This window comes from Amphiura filiformis, chromosome 9, assembly GCF_039555335.1.
Source record: "Amphiura filiformis chromosome 9, Afil_fr2py, whole genome shotgun sequence".
In the NCBI taxonomy this organism is placed as follows: domain Eukaryota; kingdom Metazoa; phylum Echinodermata; class Ophiuroidea; order Amphilepidida; family Amphiuridae; genus Amphiura; species Amphiura filiformis.
The window spans coordinates 9,696,463-9,722,191 of NC_092636.1; the positions used below are offsets into that span (position 1 = coordinate 9,696,463).

General features: G+C 35.5%; 1 protein-coding gene across 1 annotated transcript in view; it reads left to right on the top strand.

Moving 5' to 3' along the window:
- Nucleotides 1-212: 212 nt before the first annotated feature.
- LOC140160606 (kinase D-interacting substrate of 220 kDa B-like) overlaps nt 213-25,729 on the top strand; it is a 193,419-nt gene continuing 167,902 nt past the window's right edge. The window contains 1 exon segment of the mRNA XM_072183850.1: nt 213-287. The gene's annotated coding sequence lies outside the window, so the exon portion shown is untranslated.

The following is a 25,729-nucleotide window of genomic DNA, read 5'->3' on the forward strand; positions in this document are numbered from 1 at the left end:
CGCTCTCTCTTCTCATTCGGCTTAGTGGCTGGCCCGTGTGTAACACTCACTACTAGTGCACTACTAGGTCTGTGTTGTACTCTAGCAACATGGCCAAACAAATAGCATTTGTATGGATGGATATTTAACACCATCGCTAGAGATTTCTACCATCTAGGGATTATTAATATTATTTCATTATATTGGTGGATGTGTGTGGACGTAATTATTGATGTACAGTAACGATGGAGAAAGTCGCTCTTGCCGCGATGAGGAAGTTTGGCACATTTGGATCACAACCAATGCAGGTATTTGGCTAATACAATTAGTTTTATATATCTTATTATCATGATTATGTTGAAAGCAAGAAGTAGAGATATGCTATGTGTGCCTTTACAGACACACTATACCGGTATCAGTTATTATAATTTTTGAAAATATGATTGCATGTCAAAATCTTTTTTCTGAATCAGTTATGAAGAAAGAGGCAATCTAAATATACGAATTCTTGTAGTTATATTAAATTGATATAAAGAAGCAAATAATCATCATAATTGACATTTTTATGGTTTTAAATTTCCTGTTTAGCAGATTGTTGGAGGTTGTTGGCAAAAGAAGCTATGTTGTATTATGGATTTGTAAATACCCATTTCATGGCCAACTTGTAAGTTTTATTTCTTTGAGAAAGAGCACAAAGTGTGCTTGTCATGGAGGGTATGCAATTCATGTAATTTGTTGTAGCTATTATCTTGCTTTTTTCCTAAATCTTAAATAACTGAAATTACTAACTTTATCAAAGTCACAGACAAATATATTTATTTATTATTTGTTTCAATTTCTGTAAATTATTCAAATTTGATTAAAATTTCTTGCTATCAAAAGTATATATGTGTGCTATTTTTCTTTTTCAACTATACTACACAATAGCATTTTGTTAAATGTTGTCTTTTCATGTAATACTGTAATATTTGAAATGGATTTCTGTTGCTTGTCAAAATAGTGCAAGTTATTTTGTATTATGCGAACAAAAATTTACCACTACATCAACCGGCAATACCTTATTTACTCATAATGCTTTTTTGGAATGTCAATAATGAAGTCACAAGCCACGGGAGCTATGTTATTGTGACACTCATAGGTTATCGCACTTAATCAGTTTAATTAACAACTTAATTAATTGCAATCAGGTATTGATGTTTTCTTTGATAAGTTGAAACAGTTGTGTTGCTGTACATTCCAAGTATCATCTTAGTATAGGGGCTTATATGCATGCATACCAATACGTGGATTTAGGGTTTCTCTACCGGAAGTCAATTTGTGCCGAAATTACTTCCCACAATGCAATAGGCGTATTGCACAACAAAGGAGATGGATTAACCACCGAACTGTATATATTGTTATGCTTATACGCTTATTGCATTGTGGGGAGGAATTTCGGCACAAATTGACTTCCGCTAGAGAAACCCTGAATCCGCATATTCATTGTATTTTCAGTGTTGCCAAACCTGCAATTTGGTAGCCCAATTGGATGATTTTTAAACCTTTTCATCATGATCTTGTACTTTAAACCATTTCATGTCCCATTAAAATCAATAGTATTTGTCACTTTTTAGTCCTGTATACTGCAGAGGGACCTTTGGTGCCTCCTAGAGGTGGGGGTCCACCTAAGATCCAAGAACCATTCATGCTCACTAGTAGGGAGCTAATCATGGCTGCGATGGTTAAGTTGGCTGACTAGGATCTGCACCTATATAAAGAGCCCTGAAGGATGCTAAATGTTTATATAATATGTCTGGCAACAGTGGTCACTTTATTCCTGTAAAGTACACTTAGACCTGTGGAATAAATGCCTGTGTAGTGCACTATAAATACATACATACATTAGGCATCTATAATGCGCCATTTCATTTAGACCACAGCGCTTTAAAAAAAAAAGTATTTATACCAAATTAGAATGACCTTCTTTAGGAATTGACATCAAGTGAACTCAGCATATGGTGAGGTATTAGATTTGTGAGTTGTCCAACAAAATGATAATACTAACATTAGTAGTGTATATGGATATGTATTCATGGCTGTATAGGAAGGGTAACTTTAGCAGTGTCACAATGCACATATCTATCCATTATGATTTGATATGGCATACAGACTAATATTGCTTTCTGCCTTTCCCCATACTACTTGCTGATGTATGCAATCTATGCTTGAGCATGAACAACATGTCGCCAGTGTTTCTAGCTCTAATATCAAATTCCATGTCTGATGGTAAATACATCTAAATCCAGGGGGTCTCAACCTTTTTAGGAAGAGGGGGGAACACAGCGATTTCTTTGATAATACATTACACCAGTGATAATCTGCCAAACACAGGGCATGGAACCTGATTGAGGAGACACAGACCATTTTTGACAATCTCAATATGAGTTGAAGGCATTGGGCTATTCCATTTAAAATCCACACTCCCCCTGTGGAAGATTTTGGAAATATCTTCCACAGGGGGAGTATGAATTTCAAATAGAATTAGTACATTAGGGAGCTCCATTTGAAACTCACCCTCCCTCTGTGGAAGATTCATGTTAATCTGTATCAGAGGGTGTATGGAATTCAAATGGAGCTGCAGAATGTGTTCATTCTATTTGAAATTCATACTCCCCCTTTGGATGATATTTCCAAAATCTTCCACAGGGGTAGTGTGGATTTTAAATGGAATAGCCATTTGTCCCTAAACAGGCATGGGAATTCCTGTTTTTTTCTGCGTGTTTAGTTATTTTTAGCCAGCTTTGGTGCATTTTCCTTTAAAAAAATTTCCCATTTTTCCATTAAAGCATATTCTTATGCCTGCCACTATGACCTTACAGGGGTAATCCACAGTGTCAAATCATTTATTCATGTCATGCATATAAACAAAGATAACATTTTTTTTTGTGAAACTCAAGATTGACCATCCTAAAAGTATTGGATGAATAACATATTACATGCAATAGGCGGAGAGGGGCGCTGCATTCCAAACAGTGCACAATGGCTAGTAGGGGAAAAAGCAGTTTTTGTACCTTTTATTAATCAAGAAAGTCTAAGAAGAGCCATTGTAATCCTTAAAAAGGGCTATAATCCAATAGCATCCACCCCATCAAGGAGCTGCCCATGGAGGCCCTAAATTGAGTCCATGATTCCACCTCTGCTTGCATGGATAGTGGTGCCTTTGAATTGTCTGCATTTTAAAGTGACACTGGCAGGAATTTAGTTGCGGACCCCTGTCATATTTATATGCACATGGTACCATTGTTTTTGTCTTAAATAATAGTTTTCATTCGTCACAATGGTTATAAGTCCCTTTAACATACTTTCTTCTGTAGTTAAGTCAACAGTTTTAATGTGCAGCATCTCTTGCATCGGGTGTCCAGTTTCAGCCATTAGATCTGAAAGCCCGTTTTTGATCAAACATACAGCGAAGGCAATCACATCCTAGTAGTGATTTCTTTGCTTCCGAAAAGAGAAACCTCAAACCATGCCATGGTTATCATCATCATCATCAGCGCTCACACTACTGGAAACCAAGCTATACTGCTTTTTAAAAGTATTGTCAGAAATCAATCGCCATTTCAGTCGTCAGTCTCGTACATGCAAGTGCTTTGTACCAAATTAAAGATCAGGAGAAGGGGGTCTTGATGGGTGACATGAGTTCGTGCAGGTATCCGACGTGCGGTGGTGGTTTTATAGACAATGTGGTATTAAGAAGTTCTTGAGATTAATCCGCACATGATGTGTGTTTGATAGGTTGCTAGGAAGGAGAACTAGTAGTCGTAGGAGGCTTAAGACGTGCCAGGCGAGATATTTTTATGTCAGGATCACCATTCATGTAAGTGGATTTTCTTGCTTCTATGAGAAATTGTAAATTGGTCAATGCTACAAGGCTTAGTGTAGTGAGTTTATCATGGGAAATGCTTGGTAGTAGTGTGCCAGGTGTGTGATCCCAATTTCATGAATCTAGCAAATGCTTTTATCACAAAGTTAGTAATGAACAGTTTATATAACAGGTGTATTAAACTCTGGATATGGTAATTCCGTAAGGAACATTATTGAGAGGGAATTATATGCATGAATGGAAATGATAAAAAATGTTTGAAGAGAGTGTCAGACATATACAAAACTGAGAAATAATGGACAGACCATAGACTAAAGAGAAACAGGATGATCATCAACAGGTAATGTCCCAGTGTTTTGTATGCTGAGAATTGTTGCATGCCCAGCCAAACCGTGCATTGATATAGAATGGCATGCACACAGTTGGGCGCAATGCTGATTCTAGTTGCGTAATGCGTGACTGGCGTACGCTTATATGAATTTACACGAGCGTGAGTTGGAACTTTATTGATGCGCGCAGTAACAAAAGCCGAATAATTTCCGCCTTATATAAACCGAACAAACTTTAACAGCTGATGCTTTATGAATGGTCTGTAAATTATTAGTTTTGGGACACACATACAGACAGACAGACAACCACCCTGACAAATGTCAGAAACATATGCAGACAGAAGAAGGGGAGAATCAGGGGAGAAGAAGAGGAAAGACGGAGAGAGAGAGAGTCAGACTAACAAAGAAGCGAGAAAGAGAGATGGAAACTCGTTATTTAATTTGGAAAATCATCACATTGTGTTTGTTACATTAATTACCCATTAATTTTCTTTCTAAAATTGTATTCATAAAAATATTTCAAAAATTTTAATGAAGTTACTCATAAAAACAAGTCAAATAGTATTGTGTCTCAGCTGATATGTAATAGGCAGTTATGACTTGATGTTTTCACTGTCTTACTCTTAGGAGTAGGCCCGGAAGTGTGCGATGTGCATTTCTTGTTGGCTCCTGTTTTATTTACATACTAGACACGTGCAGATCTCACTGGAGGCTGACATGCCCAGCCAAATTTTGAAACAAGATTCACAATGTGTGAAAATAAACTATAGCGAAAATATTCAAATGTATTTTGCAGCTGTTTATAGTGTTCAGATAGCCTATATTTGAGCCAGTAGATAAGAGAGATTGGTTGATTCATGTAATAAATGCAGCTTCTGGGGTACAACTATGTTTTGGTCTTTGCAAACTCTTGGAGCGTGAACTTGTGAACTTAAGTTTCATTTACTATTTTGGTTTCTGTTAGATAAACATTTTGCCAAAGGTGAAAATGATCACAATTCATTCAGCTGTCAAATGCAATTTTAAATGTGTAAAACTATATGGTGTCAAAGAGTGTAAAACAGCTTATTAGAATTCTAAAATCGTGCAAATCTATTTTCTCCTGATATTTATTAGCACATGAGGACAAAATGGTTTTTACAAAATAAAGTTATGTCTTGGATCCATAAGCAACATTTTAGTTTCAGTTCATAAAAATTCTGATCAAAATAGATTATGCCATGTTTAAGTATTAAGGGGTTGACTAAATGTGCCCATCCACCACAAATTGGTCGTAAAGTCGGCATTTTCCATTTTGAGATAAATCAAAAACAGTATATGGATTTCTATGTGAAATATATTAGGAATTTGACCTTTGATGAACCATAACTTCACTTTCAGATGTTCGATGAAGATGGTTGAGGTGTCATTTTAAAGCTGAAAGTCTATTCTTTCAAAATCTGCAATAAACAGAAAATGACCTAGAGCGGACTTTACTACCACTTTGTGGTGGATGGTCACAAATGAACAATTTCATCCGCTGACAACCATGTACCAAAGTTTGTCCTCAAACTATAAGTCTGACATAAATAAAAATAATGACAAGCTGCTTTTTAGCTTACTATGGCACCTTTTCCACATGTTTTAATATTTGTTTGGTTAGCTTGACTTATTTTTTGTCATGTCATGAAAACTGAGCATATTATATTGTGAATATAAGGCAATAGCACCGGTGGTGTGTATTTAAACCACTGATTTCTTTCCCTATAGTATATTCTTTCTCAGCTATAATGTCAATGACACATCAAGCTGTCTTTGAACATTCTATACATGCTAGTATTTATGTAACTAAAAACTTCTCTTGGGTCAGTGGTGTGATTTCAGGGTTTTCAGTTCGGATTAAAAGATAGATAGAACATGCTTTAGGCAGGCAGAATTGTTTTTACAAGTTTTATGTTCTGTTTGCATTCCGTCTGATGTGTACACGTGGTCTGGGCTTATATATTTAATTAAATATGCAGCAGTTTTTGTGATGGTGTGATTGTGTGCTTAATTGACAAGCGTTATGTGCACGCAGAGACTGGTTTGTAAATAATACAGCATTGATATGCATCATCATCACTGGAAGATGCAGATGAAACGGTCTGGCATACTTTATGGTGGGCATGGCCCACCAGCAGGCTAAAGAAGTAAATCCTCTTTGAAGTAAATGAAATTCAATGTGCAAGAATTAGTATGGGATTCATCGGAATAAATATGTAAGTTGCTTGCTTTTTTTGCGAAGTGAGCAAGAAGTATTTCTAACTGTATTAAGGAAGTTTGATAGTAATATTTGGCTGTACAACAAACATAATGTAACATTGGTTATCTACTGTAGATAGCAATGTAGTGTTTGTTTTGCGTCAATATCTGCTGTCTTCGGTAGATAGCAGTGTGGAGTTTGTTTTACATTAACATTTGCTATCTACTGTAGATAGCAATATGTAGTTTATTTTACATCAATATTTGTTTCTTCTGTGATAGCAATGGGCAATTTGTATTGCATTTACATTTGTGAACTACTGTAGATAGCAATGTGCAGTTCATGTCATCGTATTGCAATGTTTGCTGTCTACTGTAGATAGTAATGTGTATTTTATGTCTTCATATCGCAACATTTGCTATTCACTGCAAGTAGCAATGTGTTTGTTTATTTTGTCATATTGCAACATTTGTCATCTACTGTAGATAACAATGTGTAGTTCACATCATCATAATTATTGCAATATTTGCCATCTAATGTATATAGATAGCAATGTGTAGTTTATGTCATCTGATGTCTACTGTAGATAGCAATGTGTAGTTTATGTCATCTACTGTCTACTGTAGATAGCAATGTTTATGTCATATTGCAACATTTGCTGTCTACTGTAGATAGCAATGTGTAGTTTATGTCATCTGCTGTCTACTGTAGATAGCAATGTTTGTCATATTGCAACATTTGCTGTCTACTGTAGATAGCAATGCACAGTTTGCCATCTGCTGTCTACTGTAGATAGCAATGTTTATGTCATCTGCTGTCTACTGTAGATAGCAATGTGCAGTTTGTCATCTGCTGTCTACTGTTGATAGCAATGTGCAGTTTGCCATCTGCTGTCTACTGTAGATAGCAATGTACAGTTTGCCATCTGCTGTCTTCTGTAGATAGCAATGATAATATCATCATATTGAAACATTTGCTGTCTACTGTAGATAGCAGTGTGTAGTTTATGTCATCTGATGTCTACTGTAGATAGCAATGTTTGTCATATTGCAACATTTGCTGTCTACTGTAGATAGCAATGTGCAATTTGTCATCTGCTGTCTACTGTAGATAGCAATGATAATATCATATTGAAACATTTGCTGTCTATTGTAGATAGCAGTGTGTAGTTTATGTCATCTGCTGTCTATTGTAGATAGCAGTGTGTAGTTTATGTCATCTGATGTCTACTGTAGATAGCAATGTTTGTCATTGCAACATTTGCTGTCTACTGTAGATAGCAATGATAATATCATCATATTGAAACATTTGCTGTCTATTGTATATAGCAGTGTGTAGTTTATGTCATCTACTGTCTACTGTAGATAGCAATTTGTAGTTATGTCACATGCTGTCTACTGTAGATAGCAATTTGTAGTTATGTCATCTGCTGTATACTGTAGATTCTTAGTCAGAGAGAGTGGTCTATTACGTTGACACATAATCTGATTGGACAATCGCATGATTTCGGTGCCGTCTATCAGGCCGTGACGACCCACATCATCATGAGTGTTGATAACGCGTAAAACGCTCATAGAGGTGCGCGTATGTATCGCGTTGTATGCGTAGAGGCAGTGCGGAATACTCGCACGTGCTAGCAGTACGCGCAGCAAAAGATTTGAAGTTGTAAACAAGTTTCGTTCATTTTAGAAAAAGGGGAGTTTTTATGATGGTAACTTTTAAGTTTTGCTTTAAAAAATAGTTATTAAAATAATATTTAACTGACTACCTATGATAGATGACAGGCAGGTCCAATATTTTTATCGTAATGGATACCGGCTGCGCCGGCATCTACTACCGTACTCAAAATATTGGACCTGCCTGTCGTCTATCACACAGTAGAGGATAGTCAAAATCAAAATTCCTATCGTTTATTCTCTAATAACAATTAGTAGTTTATGTTATCTGCTCTCTACTGTAGATAGCAATGTTTATGTCATCTGCTGTCTACTGTAGATAGCAATGTGTAGTTTATGTCATCTGCTGTCTACTGTAGATAGCAATGTGCAGTTTGTCATCTGCTGTCTACTGTAGGTAGCAATGATAATATCATCATATTGAAACATTTGCTGTCTACTGTAGATAACAGTGTGTAGTTTATGTTATCTGCTCTCTACTGTAGATAGCAATGTTTATGTCATCTGCTGTCTACTGTAGATAGTAATGTGTAGTTTATGTCATCTGCTGTCTACTGTAGATAGTAATGTGTAGTTTATGTCATCTGCTGTCTACTGTAGATAGCAATGTTTATGTCATATGCTGTCTACTGTAGATAGTAATGTGTAGTTTATGTCATCTGCTGTCTAATGTAGATAGTAATGTGTAGTTTATGTCATCTGCTGTCTAATGTAGATACCAGTGTTTATGTTATGATATTGCAACATTTACTATCTACTGTAGATAGCAATGTGTTAGAGGAAATAGTGTATTAATGTTTACAACCAAGTATTTGATTAAATAGCTACTGTAGATAGGAATGTGTTAGAGGAAATAGTGTATTAATGTTCACAACCAAATATTTGATTAAATATCTTTCCAGATTTGGGCATTTTAGCCAAGCAATAAAAACTAAATATACAGAAGACATTATACATAATTTAAAGAGAGGCAGCTAATTTTTTCTAGCCTTGTACACAGTTATCTTCTAACTATTAGTGCACCCTCTGTTGACAGCCATTGCTCTGAATAGAATTGACTGTGAGTGCCCTTCATTATTACAAGATTACCTTAGTTCATGATAGTGCAATCAGATTGTGAGATAAGCCGTTTCAACCTCAAGTGAAATATTTGAAATTGTAGATTTATTAGGCATGCAACAAAATCGTTTACTCATTTCATTCTTATTTTTAAAGTTCTTAAAGATCTAAAATATGTGACGTCCCATGTCCAAACTAGACACATTTGGGCAGGTTATCAATTTTGAGGTTTTTACATATCATAAATATAGAGATATTTTGCTCCACAACACTGTTTTCCCCAATGAATCGGACATTTCTAAGCGAAGATATTGAGTTTGTAAGTTATGGTATTATAAAATTGGAAATTGAGATATCGGCCTTTGAAAATATTATTGACAATGTTGGGAATAGGAATTACCTTTAAAAATGTCTCAATAAATACAAGATGGCAGTTATATTCCGGTCTGAAACTATCAGACAATATTTGTAACATTAATAACATCACAAATTCACAACAAACCCAAATTGTGAAAAAATCAACCCCGGGCAGATTTTTGGCTATTTCTCCATTTACGATCCTGCCCAAAAGTGTCTGCTTTTGACATAACACGTCACATATGTCAAATTGGCAGTGAAGTGATGGGGGTCTTAATGCAAAATTGTGTATACAGACAAGTATTTTGGTGAAAAATGTGTGGGGTTGCCCCTGTGTGTATGCATATATGTGTACATCCATATCAAAACGATGCACTTGTCGGCTGCTACATGTGTCTCATTTCACATAATAGTTAGGAATAAAAACCAGGCTCATCTTCGAAGTGGAGGTCCCTTCAAATAATACAAAGTCACATGGGTTAGGAATACAGAGAACATTCCTTATACAATTTGACTTGGGGATGATTTGAAGTGACCTACACTTGATATGAGTGTGGTATTTATTCCTAGCTATTATGTGAAATGAGACACATGTAGCAGCCGACAAGTGCATCGTTTTGATATGGATGTACACATATATACTAATGATTTTACTGCCTTTCTTACAGTGCCTTTGATTGATTAATTACACGATATTATCATCTGATTAACCAATTAAAATAGAGCTTTTAGATCTCTTGGCACTTTTAAGCTTAATTCCCTTCAGCCCTATTGACTATTCTTACCATATCTCTGATTGGCTGAATACAGGATATAGCCCTTTTTGTAACCAATCACAATGGTTCTTAGAGGCTGGTAATGACAGTGGGGTTAAGAATATATGCTGGTATTGTTATTAGATGTTCATAACATCCTGAAGTCATAGAGCTACTTGTTGCTTGAGCCAGGGAAAACTAATCTTACTTCCTTGCATGAGCGAAAAGGAATGGCGTAGCAGTGACATTTTGTTGAATGTTACAGCCGTTTCTAAAGGTTTTTATTGTCATTTTATGACATTTATCCTCAAAGACTGCCATAAAAGCTTTCTCCATGTCAAACACAATAGAAGCAAGTAGGAACAACATAATGCAGCTTCAAATATAATATAACAATATGTGGATATTGAGTAATATAATGCAGGGTTTGTCTTGCCACCTTGACACATGTTCTCATGATGGGGGACCTCTCTATGAGTTTACAATTTTTTATTGAAAAATTTCTAGTTTGTAGTACTTTGTAGTTAATTTCATCTGAAAAACATACACCCTTTGTGGAAGATGTTTTTGAAATCTTCCACAATCTTGGAAAAAAAAGTCTGAATTTAATTGGCAACATCTGTAGATTAAATTCAGACTTCCGCTTCTCCCATGGTTCATTTAGAATTGGGTAAATGAATCATGAAAGTACTCCGTCCTTCGGAGGGGACGTTAAGCCGTCGGTCCTGTGTGCAGAGAGCCATACCTGTACATGTATCTCGCAGCCAGTTTCGAAAAGGGTAGGGTGTTAACCCCTGACTGTTCCCAACCCGTCCCAGTATTCAAATGGACCCCAATGGAAATAAGCTTGAATAGAGGCTTTCTTGGGTTATCCAGGGTTGTCAAAACCCGAACAAATCAACAACAACAACATGGTACGTACAAATTATTTCTAATGGAATCGTGCAATGTCAAGGCATAAGGCAGCTATTATATGTATAGTTAGCCATAAAGTTTAAAGTACAGTAGATACATTGGCATTCACCTGTCTTTGTCCCACATGGCTCAACAGAATGTAACCAACTTAAATTGGCTTGATTGGTTTGAAACAGAGATGTCAGTACGCTTACCTCCTTGCTTGTCTTTCCTAATGCCCTACTTCAATGCACTTACTTTCACATCCACAAGTTTTGTGGTTTTTTCTGTCTGTCGTATAGAATAGGTTTACTTGGGTAAATGTAGGTCTTCCGGCGACATCCTTGTTTTCTCTTTTACGAGTCTTTACTTTTTAGATGGAAGGGAATTTGCTAGCTTGCTATGTGAAACCATCATGGTTCATCAGTTTTAATTAAGTGTATATCTACATCCAATTCAAGATGATTTGATAACAAACTGAGTGCAATTAGCAAGTGTTTAGAACATGAATTCAGTAAAACTATATTTTCTCCCTTCTGGGTAAAGTATGAGTTGATCAAATAATAAGTTGTCATGAAAAAATAGGTAATTCACAAGTTGTGATTGGTTTAGAATCTATTTTCATGTTGAAACTGAGAATTTCATTGTAGATCTGCTGCATAATGGGCAATTCCAGTTGAAATCCATACACCCCCTGGAAGACGAGACCTTAATCCTCCATTTGAAAGCTACACCCTCTGTGTAGGAGATTAAGGTCATGTCTTCCATAGGGGTGTATGGATTTCAACTGAATAGCCCATTGTGTCGCCTGCTTCAGGCTTTGTAAATAAATATGAATAATTCGTAAATAAACAAGTTCTGTAATGATTTTATTTCTGTCCTATCTGTTGTAAAAGTTCTAAATTCAAATTCAACTTATGAACAAAATGCTTCTTTTACATCATAATGTTCCAGTGAGCTATTCCAATTGAAATCCATACACCTGCTATGGATGGAAGACATGACCTTAAATCTCCCACACAGTGGGTTTGGATTTCAAATGGAATTGCACATTCAGTGTCGTCTGCTCCAAAATGGGCTATTCCAGTTGAAATCCATACACCTATGGAAGACACAACCTTAATCTCCCACACAGGGGTTTGGATTTCCAATGGAATTGCACATTTGATTTGATTTGAGTTTATTAAGCATATCATCGTAAGAGTCAAATAACATATTGCACAGAACATATATACAAAAACATAATTATTATAAAATACAAATTAAAACATAAAAATTGACACGATAATATGCCAAGGATATCCCTTAAAGTCAGCGACTTATTTCCAAAGGGGTCCTTATAACTAACAATGAAACTAACTAACATTCAGTGTTGTCTGCTCCAAAATGGGCTATTCCTGTTGAAATCCATACACCCCTATGATGGAGACATGCCCTAAAATCTCCAACACAAGGGGAGTATAGATTCAGTTAACCCCATTTGAAATTCACACTCCATGTGTGAACATTAAGGTCAAGCATTGGGCCATTCCATTTAAAATCCACACTACCCTTGTGGAAGATTTAGCTAAAGTCTTTGACAGAGGGAGTATGAGTTTTGAATACAACAGACAATTGGATAAGTTCCACTTAATATACTCACTCCTGTTTTAGAAGATATAGGTAAAACCATAACACAGGGGGAGTATGGGTTTCAAAATGATTAACCCTGACCAATTACATTTGAAAAACATACTCCCTCTATGGAAAATATTTCCAAAATCTTCCATAGGGGTTAGTGTGGATTTTAAATGGAATAGCTCATTCCATAGAGGGTGTATGGATTCTAACTGGAAGTGCCCATTTGCTACACTGTCTGCACCTTTTTGTTAAACATCCATAAGGTGTATCCTCTTAAGAACTTAATATCTTTGACATTTTTTTAGTAATCATAATGCACTGTTGAAAAAGATGATAACAGAAAATAATGTTATCAATTGCATCACTAGAAAAGCCGCTGACACCTTAAACTGGCACAATTTATTATAATAACTCGTCAGGTTTAGTGCTTTTATCTTAATAACATCCTTCAGGTGTTTAAAGGTAGATCCTGCATAGTCAGGTTAAAGCAACAGTGTTTTAAGTCTGATGGCTGCCATGTGTGGTTTTGTGGATTTACTCATACACATGGACCCCTAACTCTTTAAAGGAGTTTATAAAAGGATGGTATCTCATGATATTCACCATATATGAGGCATACATTGTACTAAAATAGGTAGTTTTTTTTCATGAGATATTGTTAGAAATGTGTCTGTTTTGAAGAAATAAAATCCTTAGAGACGTGGATGAAAATTGCACTACTTGTGAAAAACATAGCCAATTAGGTAATTTTCAACTTGGAATCCTGTTTTTTTGCTATGTGTGAAATGTAAGTGCTACAAATGTAAAATTTGTACAAATATGAACCTATTTAACTAAAATCCTTAGATATGGGTATGGGTTTAGCAGCTCATACACCCCCTCTTTGATTAGGCAGTACTGCCGCAGTAGTTCATCAGTCGAACCACTGATTTGTATGTTAAGGTAAATAACACACTCGAGGCAGCTATTTATCATATGACCTTTTTACGCTCAATTGACAGCATGCTGATGAGTAGAAGAAACCCTTAGGCCCCAGAACATCAACAGGAGCCGGAGATGGAAAGGAACAGTGACAGCCGCAGATTTAAAATGTCTTGTTTGCTCTAATCATTTTTTAACGAAATTGAGCTCAATAACATCTTTTCTTTCATTTTAATTAGACCTGTAATGATATTTACTTGAACTGAAATGAAAACATCAGAATGCACTAATTTTCTATAAGGTATTGTGAAAACACTTGTTGTACGTTGTAAGGTCATGCAAATGATACAAAGTGATATATTTTTTTAGTTTATAAATTGATGCATCATTGATGCATTGCTTTTGAAAATTTCAGTTTAAACATACCATTACCACAGTTTTATTGGTACTTTTGTGTCATTTAGCTTTTTACATTCTCATATCTATATGAAAGGGAGATTTTCAAGTGATTACTGCTTATTTTAGTGGCGTAGCGTCATAGGGGCGGGGGCACATGCCACCCAATTGATTAAAAAATTTAGAAAATTCCCTCCCCCCTCCCATCAGGCCCGGTGCCCCCAATCATGGTCTGTGCCCCCCAACTCATGCTATGCCACTGGCTTATTAATTGCTATTGTGGGAGAGCGTGGCACAATGGTTAGGGTAGTTGCCTTTAGTACATGAGGTCCCAGGTTCAATTCCCGGCGGTGGTGATTTGCTGGAAAATTGACTTGGAAAAAAAAGTCGGAAATTAATTGGCAAGATCTGTAGATTAAATTCAGACTTCCGCTCTCCCCATGGTTGATTTAGAATTGGGTAAATGAATCATGAAAGTACTCCGCCCTTAGGAGGGGATGTTAAGCCATCGGTCCTGTGGGCAGAGAGCCGTACCTGTACATGTATCTCACAGCCAGTTTCGAAAAGAGTAGGGTGTTATCCCTGACTGTTCCCAACCCGTCCCGGTGTTCAAATGGACCCAATGGAAATAAGCTTGGGTTATCAAAAAAAAAACCCAAACAAATCAAATCAAATCAAAATACAGAGGAACAAATTACAATATGTTTGTAGCCATTCTTGTAATTCGAAAAGTAGTCATGCCCTGTTTGTTGGCACATTATATTCTTACTTACGTCTGACATGCAAATAAATATGGCTGAAATTTTGAATAAACTTGAAGATACTACTTTTAAAAGTGTAGTCACCATGGGAACATGATGGCTTGTAGTGATATTCAAAATGCCAGACTTTTCTGGGAAACCAGAATAATTTGTGGTTTTCCATTTGGGTCAAACATATATGTTAATGTGACATAACTGGGTTTTAAGTCTCATCATTTGTCATAGACACTCACATTAGTGACTCAGTCAAAGGGTAATTAGGGATTCAATCATGTTAAATGGTGATGAACATGATTGAATCCCTTTCAACGACGAAAAGAAGCTAAAAATCGTATATTTCACGATTATTTTACGAGGAATGTCAGTTAATCATTGCCACTCAGCCTTATTTTAAAATTTCCGCAACAGCCTGGTTTAAAAATTTCCTCAACATTTATTTAATTTCTGCCTGTTTTTGGTACTTTTTGCCCAATTTCATGCGCATTTTGATTTTTTTGTGGTTTTGGTTTGGAGGAAAGTGCAGTATCATGCCTGATTGTGGCCAAAAGGAGACCTTTACCCCCTCTACATTGATTTTTGAAGCCTATATTTTAGACAAATTTCACAGAAAGTTCATGATCTGGAGCAAATTTATGTAACATTTTGACATTTTTGGCCCAATTTTGCAATTTTTTACAAACAAAACAGACCTTTTACCAACCCCAAGCTTATGTGCCTGGTTGTAGGTAGAGAAGAAAAACATGACGAAATATCAAACAATTAAACTTGACAACTAAATTGTGGATTGCCACTTGCCCAAATGTGTGTTACTTTTCAAATGGCATTATTATGTCGGCATAAAGCTTATATTCAATCTGCTTAAATAAGAAGGGTTGCAGAAATGGATAAATTTTGACAGCAAATACTTTAAATGTCTGTATTATTTTGATCAATAATATTTTATTTTCTCTTTTCTCTTTTCATATTTTGTCATCTGGCGGCATCATCTAAATTGAAACATCCTATACAGGTAAGTCAATATTTCACTCTAAGTTAGTCTCATATCCCTTGATCAAAGTTCAACAACCATGATTTACTTTGTTGTCTTGACATTTGATCTCTCAAGTTTTAGGGGTTGATTATCATTACCCCATGTAAAGTTCAGTTGAAGGAATTCAAAGGTTAAGAGGTGAGTGAACTCGGTCCTTGAGATATTGGCTTGAGATGTGAGAGATGTTGATATTTGGATTGCTAAGTTGTTTCAGCTGGTCTCTTCTGTGTGGATAATTTATAGCATTCAACGGAAATCTGATTAACAATTGATTGGGAATAGAGATGAGTTAACGTAAGAGAAGGAGAGCCGTGCTGCAATGAAGTCATGAATTCTGTTGCTAGGTAACCAGTCAGTGACAATGAAGATGATGTTGATGATATAATAAGGAGAAGCCATATGACTCAACTCATATAGGAAAATGCAGTGTTTTTAACTATGTTAAATGGTCGTTTTCAAAACTTGTAACTGTGTATGATTAAAGTTATTTTGTATTCTAGTGTTGAATGGTATTGGATAGGCTTCTTCACTTTTAGCATCTTCAGGACACACACTACTCAACGTTTGTTGAGTACCATTCCTTAAATGAAACATTCATATATTGCAGTATATCGTATATCTACAGTAGATAGCAAATATAGTGCACATTATTATGATCACCTCATTTATTACATGAAATACTCCTATATTGCTATGCTATCTACAGTATATAGCAAATATGTGACCCCTTAGCACAACTGAGCCCGGATGTCGCCAGTGCCACTATTGAGATATGCTCCATCGAACTTAACAATAAACAATAGGAAACAAAGGATTTATTGACTGTTTTATTGATTTTTCACTACTTAAATGTCAAGTACTATAGACATGATATACATCATTTTAAAGCTAATTTCAAGCAGAATATTTTTATTGAATATCTCAAAAATGATGATTGGCGACTTCAGGACTCAGTTGTGCCGAGGGGTCACATATAGTATGCATTTCCAAAATCACCCATTCATGACATAAAATAATCCTTTTTTTGCTATCTACAGCAGGTAGCAAATACAGTGTGCATTCCTATACTCATCCCATTCATGACGTAAAATAATCCGCTGTTGTTGCTATCTACAGTAGATAGCAAATATAGTGTGCATTCCCATAATTGCCCCATTCATGACATTAAATAATCCTATGTTGCTATGTACAGCAAATATAGTGCATAGTATCATGATCACTCCAATCATTATGACATAAACAACTCTCATCTACTAGTATTTCTATCTACGGTGTATTGCTATCTACAGTAGATATAGCAAATATAGTGAAAATAACCATGATCACCTTATGAAATACTCTCTATGTTGTTATCTACAGTGGATAGCCAATGTAGAGTATATTACCAGAATTGTTGCATAAAATAATTCATGTTGCTATCTACAGTAGATAGCAACTATAGTGTACATTAAAACTCACCATGTGGCACTTCAAGCAGATAGACAACAAGTGAACTCAAGTTACTAGTTAGTTTATGATTTTTTTCACGTGGTATCGTATTTTGAATTAAATAAGCCTGCATGGATTTGATATGGCATTGTTCTCTTTTATATTGTTCGCAATGTTATCCATAATTATTTAATACCTACATCAAGAGTTATGTGGCACGCTATTTGTTAGTTGAGAAGAGTCAACAAGCTGTGTCTTGTTTTGTCATTTTTACCTTCCTTCAAGGGTACCTGCGTCATAACTGTCTAATTCTAGCACATATCTGCAGCTATTCTTGGCTTACGTTCCATAAATAATATTAAATATCACAGCTTGTACCGGGTTATCAAATATTCACGATGTATCAGTACGTGGGAGCGGGGATTGTTAAATATCCTGTTTGAGTTAATCTGTGCATATTAACACACTCACAAAAAAAACACCAAATCAATTGTTAGAAAAGTGATTTGTAAACTCGGGCAGGTACGAGAGTGTAGCCTTTAGGGCAAGGTCGTCATGAAATTGAATATAATAAAAGTGTAATAACTCAGTGCGAATTGAGTTTATCATCAGCGTTCGAAATTTTGTTTGTCCGTTCGCCCGGGACAATTAAACAAGTCGCCGGACAACCAAAAATACTGATTCGGTTGTCCGCTGGACAACCATAAATCTGTAGCCAAAACTCACCTTTGTAGGCCTACAGACAACCAAAAACTTAGACGGACAACCAGAAATTATAATCTGGTTGTCCCACGGACAACCATTTATTTTTCCTTAATTAGAACATTGTTTATCATCATCCCTAATGGGCAACCAGCTTTATCAATATGAAACAACATTCTTCATTCGGCACATTTAGATTTCTGCTATCTTCATAATTATTATATCAGTATTTGTTATCATTAATTACTGCAGTTGATATTAGAAATGGACTAGAAATGGACTAAAATTGGCCAAATTGTGTGCTTTAATATTTTTTTTATTAAATAATCAAATCATGGTTAACATAAATGAAATTCTTGGTGTAGATTATTCATCCAGTAGTTCAAAACATTATTTTGTAAATTAAATCTAATCTGATGAAGTCCGATGCTTTCGGATGCAACGTAGCAAAGTGAGTTGCAAATTTTAGTTCCAGTATTAGATTTAATTTACAAAATAATAAATGAAATTCATTTTCTGCACTCAATTTCCTTGTTTTACAGGTACTTTCCGATTCCAGTAGACAGTAAAAATATTAAAATCCATATCCTCTTCACGGACAACTGCCATTTGCTGGTGTAATAATTCACATAATGAATCGTCAAACTTGTAATCCCAACGTTGTCTGAGTAGTGCTTGCTGCCCTCTATTTTTGTGTAATCTTAATTCTTATTCTTAAACACTTAAGAAAGTTTTTGCATTCTTATTTTTTTCTTAGTCGTGTGATATGACACGATATCACATACTTTAGCGTGTGTGTGTCGACGCGACACTCGTACGTGCTATTTGAACCAATTGGAGATGCATAGCAAAAACGAGAGTTGATTCTAAGTCCTAGGTAATTCCTTGTAAAATGTAGGATTTAATGTAATGAAAAATTTGGTATACCTATGATTAATATATTTATTTGAATTGAAGTGTTTAAGAATGAGTATAAAGGTATTGTTTTTAGCTGCTGTTGTGCATATATCGTCTCATATAACACGCGACATCATTATTTTGGCTTCGCCTTGATGTTTTACTTAAAATAATGATGTGGTCCATGTTATATGAGACTATAGATGCACGACAGCAGCTAAAACAATACCTTTATTCTCTAAATACAAGCCTTTTGTTCTTGTACATTCCATGAGAGCTTAAAAGATACAAATAGTCATGGATTTTAAATGTCCAATACTATTGTGAAAAGACATGGGAGGGGTGAATAGGCCCAGAACTTAATATATATGGACACTTTTCAGAAAACATGGCAGAAAAACATCGCAAGTACATATTTGACTTTAGCATTGGACATTTGAGTTGGACAGAAAAATGGTTCAGCTAAATTTTGGGGATATGGATAATAAGGGTAAGGGTTTATTTAATAGGCTTAGTATTAGGGGTACAAATAAGGGTTAGGGGTTAGGATTAGAATAAAGGGTTAGGAGTGAGAGTATGGGTTGTGGGGTAGGATTAGGATTAGAAACTTGTGTATGGCCTAGGGTTGGCATTAATTAGTGTTAATGTTTTTGTAAGATTCTGTGAGGTTTTAACCAAGTATATGTGACGTGTCATGTCAAAAGGAGACACTTTTGGGCAGGTTATCAATTTTGAGGTTTTTACATATCTTAAATAAGGAGATATTTTGCTCCACAACACCGTTTTCCCCAATGAAATCGGACATTCCCAAGCGAAGATATTGAGTTCGTAATTTATGGTTTTATAAAATTGGAAATCGAGATATCGGCCTTTAAAAATATTATTGACAAAGTTGAGAGTAGGAATTACATTGAAAAATGTCTCAAAAAATACAAGATGCCAGTTATTTTCCGGTCTGAAACTATTAGACAATATTTTTAACATTCATAACATCACAAATTCGCAACAAACCCAAATTGTGAAAAAATCACCCTCGGGCAGATATTTGGCTATTTCTCCATTTGAGATCCTGCCCAAAAGTGTCTCCTTTTGACATGACACGTCACATATGCTCCAGGACCATGTGAAATTTGCTTGGTATACAGCAGCTATTCAGCAGTGGGGTTAGAATAACCGTAAGGGGTTAGGATAGAGTCCGCAGTTTACCGTTTTCTAAAATCCATTTTCCGTGTTGTAATCCGTGTTGTAAAATTTGTAAATCCATGTTTTATGAATAAAGCTTAAAATGTATAAACAATGATTATGAATGATATTAATGTCAGAATAAAGTGTTCAATATTGCAATCATGTGCTCTGATTGGAATATTCTCACGATAATAGGCCGACGGTTATAATATACAATGTTTGGATGGATGGGGGTTCATGCCTTAGTAATATACCTTTTTTTCGGTATTATTATTAACAGTTTGTTATCATAAAAGTTGACACACACAACTCATGATTGTTTTTAACATTGATATCTCTTATCTTTCAACAATTGTTGTCACGTCATACAAAAATGTCATTTTCCGTGTTGTACCTCCGATTCTGTGACTTTTTCCCTTTTTCCGTAAAATGGAAAATTTCGGACTCTAGGTTAGGATTCTAATGTTTAAGATAGGATATTAAAGGTTGAATGTTAAAATTATTTTGCCAAAAATAAATGACGCCAATGATAGAGAGAAAAAATGCAATTAGCTGGTAGTGCTGCCGATGTTGCTACATCATTTGGGAGAGTACAAATGGTGGTCAGCTGGCTACCATGTGCATAATGGCAGACTTAAATTATCTATATTTTGTCCATGGCCTTGTTTACCGACTTGTCTGACATTCACTTTGTCTGTTTACTACTGGTTACTGAACTTGTGTAATTGACTATATGTGAGCGTACACTACAAATGAACCGTAAAGTCGGCAAATTGTATTCTGTGAAATGTCTGTGAAGGTCGTATTCATAGGTACCTCAATTAGGCCCGATATGTTTCTCATTTGATAGCGTTTAAACCAATCAATAATCCTATTGCTGAAGAGGATAATAATCTTCTACCTATTTCTATAGAATCCTTAAATAGCTCTAGTCTTTGTTTGCTTTGGCTAAATCTTGTTCAAGTGTGGTGTGTTACAAGGCATTGTATTTTGTCTAGGTATGTATAACCAACAATTAACAATTAGAGGACATTCCTGAACCTTGTTGACTTGGGGATGATTTGAAATGACCGCCAATTATGACTTTATTACCAGCAATGTGGAAAAAGAGACACATGTAGAACCGAAAAATGGTACCATTTTGTTGAAGGAGCAGAGTTCAATAAACCATTAAACCCCGCTTCTGGATATCATTTGAAGTCAAATGATATACCATTTTAAAGCTTATGATATACCGTATTTCCTCGAATAGTTACCCCCTCTAATAAATGCCACCACCACTTTTTTCAACCAAGATGTTTCAAAAATGCCGATATTTCCATGTTATCTTGTGCAGTAAGCTTACCAAGTTGCTTACATGGTCGATAATAGCAGCAATAATTGGCAAAAATCTGCATCGGAAACCAAAGTGAACCAAAAGTCAGTGTTTCTAGTTCATAGTTTGTCATTTTAGCGTGACTTTTAAGCTTACCTAATGATTTTAACAGGAATTGTCGTGCTAAAAATGACCTCTAATAAACGCCCCCCCCGGGCGTTTATTCGAGGAAATACAGTATATTTTCTAAACACAAAATAAAACAAAATTGACCGGGCCGACTTTACAGCTGATTTGTAGTGTCCGGTCACATATCTGAAATACTCAATTATGAAATTGACACACAAATAATGGAAAACATCCAATTTGTGGCATAGTACTGATAAAACCTCACAACTTTAATTGTTTCTAGATTTGTGATTCTTTTAGCTATCTAACGTACACATATTTCATCAGTGTTCAGATTTAGACAGAGTATATCAGATTGGGGCACAGGTGTTTCTAATCCATGATAATTGCAAGAAAGCAATTCTTTTGTTTTGATAGTAATACTGATTAATAATGTGTAATGGTATTTATAAATGTATGATGATGCTGGATGGTAATGTTTTGCTGTAATCTATGTTGATAGGTTTCGGTAAAATCACAGTTTTAACTGTTCATGACTGGTAGCCGCAGTATGTGGCCTTCATGGACTTCGGGTATTTGACTTTTTTGTCGCCACAGTTCTTGAAATATGGTCACTATTATAAAATGACATTTTTGTATAAACCATCCTTCTATGGAGATAAATGAAGGAACTAATATAATTTTACTATAAAGACAATTAAGTCAAGTAACAAAAACCCAGTCGGGCAATTGCAATCAGTTGATAAACGCCATTAAAAGATTAAACAAGCCGGACACAAACAAGCAACAAGAAAATAGGACATTTGGTCAAGAATATCCAATATTCCAAAAATAAAGATATGATTTTTATCACATATCAATGTTGACTGACACGTCTAGTGATTGGTGTATTTTTGAAGATAATCTGAGAGTGTTGCCCTTTGTCTGACTTAAGTATTACGAAAGGGTATCCAAAAGTTGTTGACATCACCCAGAAGGAAATGAGCTATATTGATGAAATTTTGTCAGTGTAACCACTGGTCCTTATGTAAATTATGGTCCAAAAATGGTCTCCTAAGTATGTTTACTTTTTGCAAGATGGTTATGCGCCTACTGCCCATCATAGCGCCACTTGTAAAAAATTAAACATACTTATGAGACCATTTTTGGACCAGAATGTACATAAGGACCAGTGATTACACTGACAAAATTTCATCAATATAGCTCTTTTCCTTCCGGGTGATGTCAAAAACTTTTGGATACCCCGTCGTATTTCGCAAAAATAAATTGGTCCTCTCAATTTTAGAGTCGGAATATCGCAAGAGATTTTAAAAAGAAACATCATTTTCATTGAACGTGATAATAATAGGGCAATTCAAATAGGAGAGACAATCCGCATCGGTACACACCAATGTGGTAATTCCATGGTCTGCATGTGTCTTAATAGGTGTATTGCTACTGAGTGACTCGATCCACACAAGAGCTGGATCTGCTTTAAAATGTTTCAATACGATCTGCGGGGATGTGCATCCATAAATAGAGTGTCTACACAGCATTCAAATTCATATCTGGGAAATGATTGCATAGTGAGTGCATTTCTATAAATGCATTACAAGTGCATGTAGGATGCTCATTGTGTGGTACCGTGTGCGTGTAGGCCTAGGGCGTTCATGACGTGATGCTGTCCATGTGCACAAAACTATATCATATTGAAACGCATCCCAGGAATGCAGTTTAATGCGGATCTGGCTCCTAATGTAGATTCATACTCTTTGATAGCGAGAACCAATCAGAGCAAGCGTTAGAAAATTCCAAAACATGCATTGATTGTGTATTTTGTGCACTCCGCGTACTACATGCAGTGTTTCACATGCGTTCGCGTCGCGTAGGATTGATTCATTTTTTTCGGGCGGGTTGATGCATTTCTATTTGTTTCTATTTTCCAACATTTTTAGTAATAATTCGTCATAAAATAGTAAAATCACATGTTTGTTTTTCTTCTTGTGTATGAAATAGGTTAATGAACGTTTCAGGGCTAGTGCATTAGACGCATCAACATCAGCGCACATGCATTATTTTGTCTAATTTCTCTCCCAACAAGTAATACACGTTCATTAACCTATAATTCACCCAATGTCTCTAGCTCTCAGTGTCTTTTATTGCATAATGCAGTGCTTCTGTTACTACAATTATATTTAAAATCCATATGCATCATTGTGTTGTGCAGACAGTCCCAAAATGCAAGTCCAGGGATGTAAGTCCACATTAATCTTGGTTTAGGATATACTATCACTAGGATCCACAACATGCTCATCTATTTGGGCACTAGTTATTTAACCCCAATACTTGTGTATATTCATTGAATGACCTCTGAAAATTTGGGTACAAAAACTCATACCCTGCAACTTAAGGTCAAATTTTGCACTTTGATTGTTTAATGGAGGTTATTGAACTATGCAATTGGAATGAGGCCATTGTGGTCCATAGTGTACATTGATGCAGATTAAATTTCTCGTATGGGTTGCCACCATAGTTTCAAATGCATATTCCAATGGTTACAGGGTTTATTCCTGCTCATCTTATTCCCGCTTGTCTTATTAAGTGGGATATCTTGGCGCAAAATGCATTTATTTAGTCTGTAACCATTTCAATATGCATTTATTTGTGTGTTGCTACTGAGAGGAAGGGCACTGCCAGGAGATGCGGTTTAGTTTGCAGTGATATTACCGGCCAACATGCTTGAGTGGAATTGCGTGATGAACTTTCGGGGTGTATAATGCCCAGTCGCCAACCTGAGCAACCGTTACTTACCACTTTTAAGATGGATCATGTAATATGGTGTGACTCCCGGTATTTTCAGCACTAGAAACACATCAATGTAATTTGTTGTCAGGTGTACCGGAACTTGGAATTCAGTTTTGAACCGGCAGTTCAGTGAATGGTTGAACTTTTATATTTATGTACCTGTTCACGACCTTAAAGCAGTCGCCGATCACAAAAACAAATTTTCAAGTACACACTGTAAAAACAGAATGGATGCGCCTATGTAGCGACAGTAGAAACGTGCTGGTAAAACAGCACATGTAGAATGGCATTGCCAACTTTAAGGAATTTAAGGATTCGTGGAAAGTGTCTTGTTTCCTTAGTTTGTAGACTGCAGAAGGAAAAGGTAAGGATAAGATAATTAACCCCCTGAGCACTACCTGCCGATCTAACATTGCCTCTGATTGGCCAATTACATGATATTTTCTCTTTAATCACCAATCAGAATGGAGCTTTGCATATAATTCACCCCAATTTTTTTGCGTGGAGATTTTATTCTAACAATGTAGCTGATTGGGCCAATTAATCAGAGATGTCAATCTTCCGATTTAAATCGGAATTACGATTTTTTTTGTATTTTTCCAAAAAAATCAGATTTTCTAAAAAAAAAAAAAAAAAATTTTTTTTTTTTTTTTTAATTTTCAAAAATATTTTTGGCCAAAAAGCAAGTTATAGACCCTAAATTACTTGTTATTCAAGTTTGGAAATCATAGAAATACTACAATATAAAAAAAAAAAAGTGCCAATTTTATTTTACAAAGTTGGATAAAGTTGTACATTTTGATTACTTTTGCTTCTATTGAACAGTCAGGAACACATTGAATTAATATACATTGCTAGCTGTTCAGTAGAAGTAAAAGTAATTAAAATGTACAACTTTATCCAACTTTGTAAAATAAAATTGGCAATTTTTTTTTTTTTTGAAGTAGCAGTATTTCTATGGTTTCCAACATTAAATAACAAGTAATTTAGGGCATATAAACTTTTCTTTTTTGGCCAAAAATTTTTTTTTTAAATTTAACAAAAAAATAGGGGGGTCAAAAATTTGATGAATCATCGTTTTTATATTACGCATTATATATATCCATTTCAGCCATGTAGGCCATGTTATTAGGCCAAAAAATACTTTGGAAAATGGTCTCTCATGTACAAAAGTATAGGAAACTGAACATTTAAAGCCACGTTTTTGGGATGAAGGAAGCATTTTTTCAAAAAAGTCTAAAACTGGTTTTTATGTTAAAAATGGCCTTTTGGGGTGCTAATTCTGCTAAAATTGCCTGGGCTTAGGTACCTAATTTGCATATTTTATGGTATAATTTTGAGAAAACAAGCCTTGAAGAATATTACATGTATAATAGATAGTCTTCAATACTGCTATCTAGGCTTGTTTTCTCAAAATAACCTTATTTTT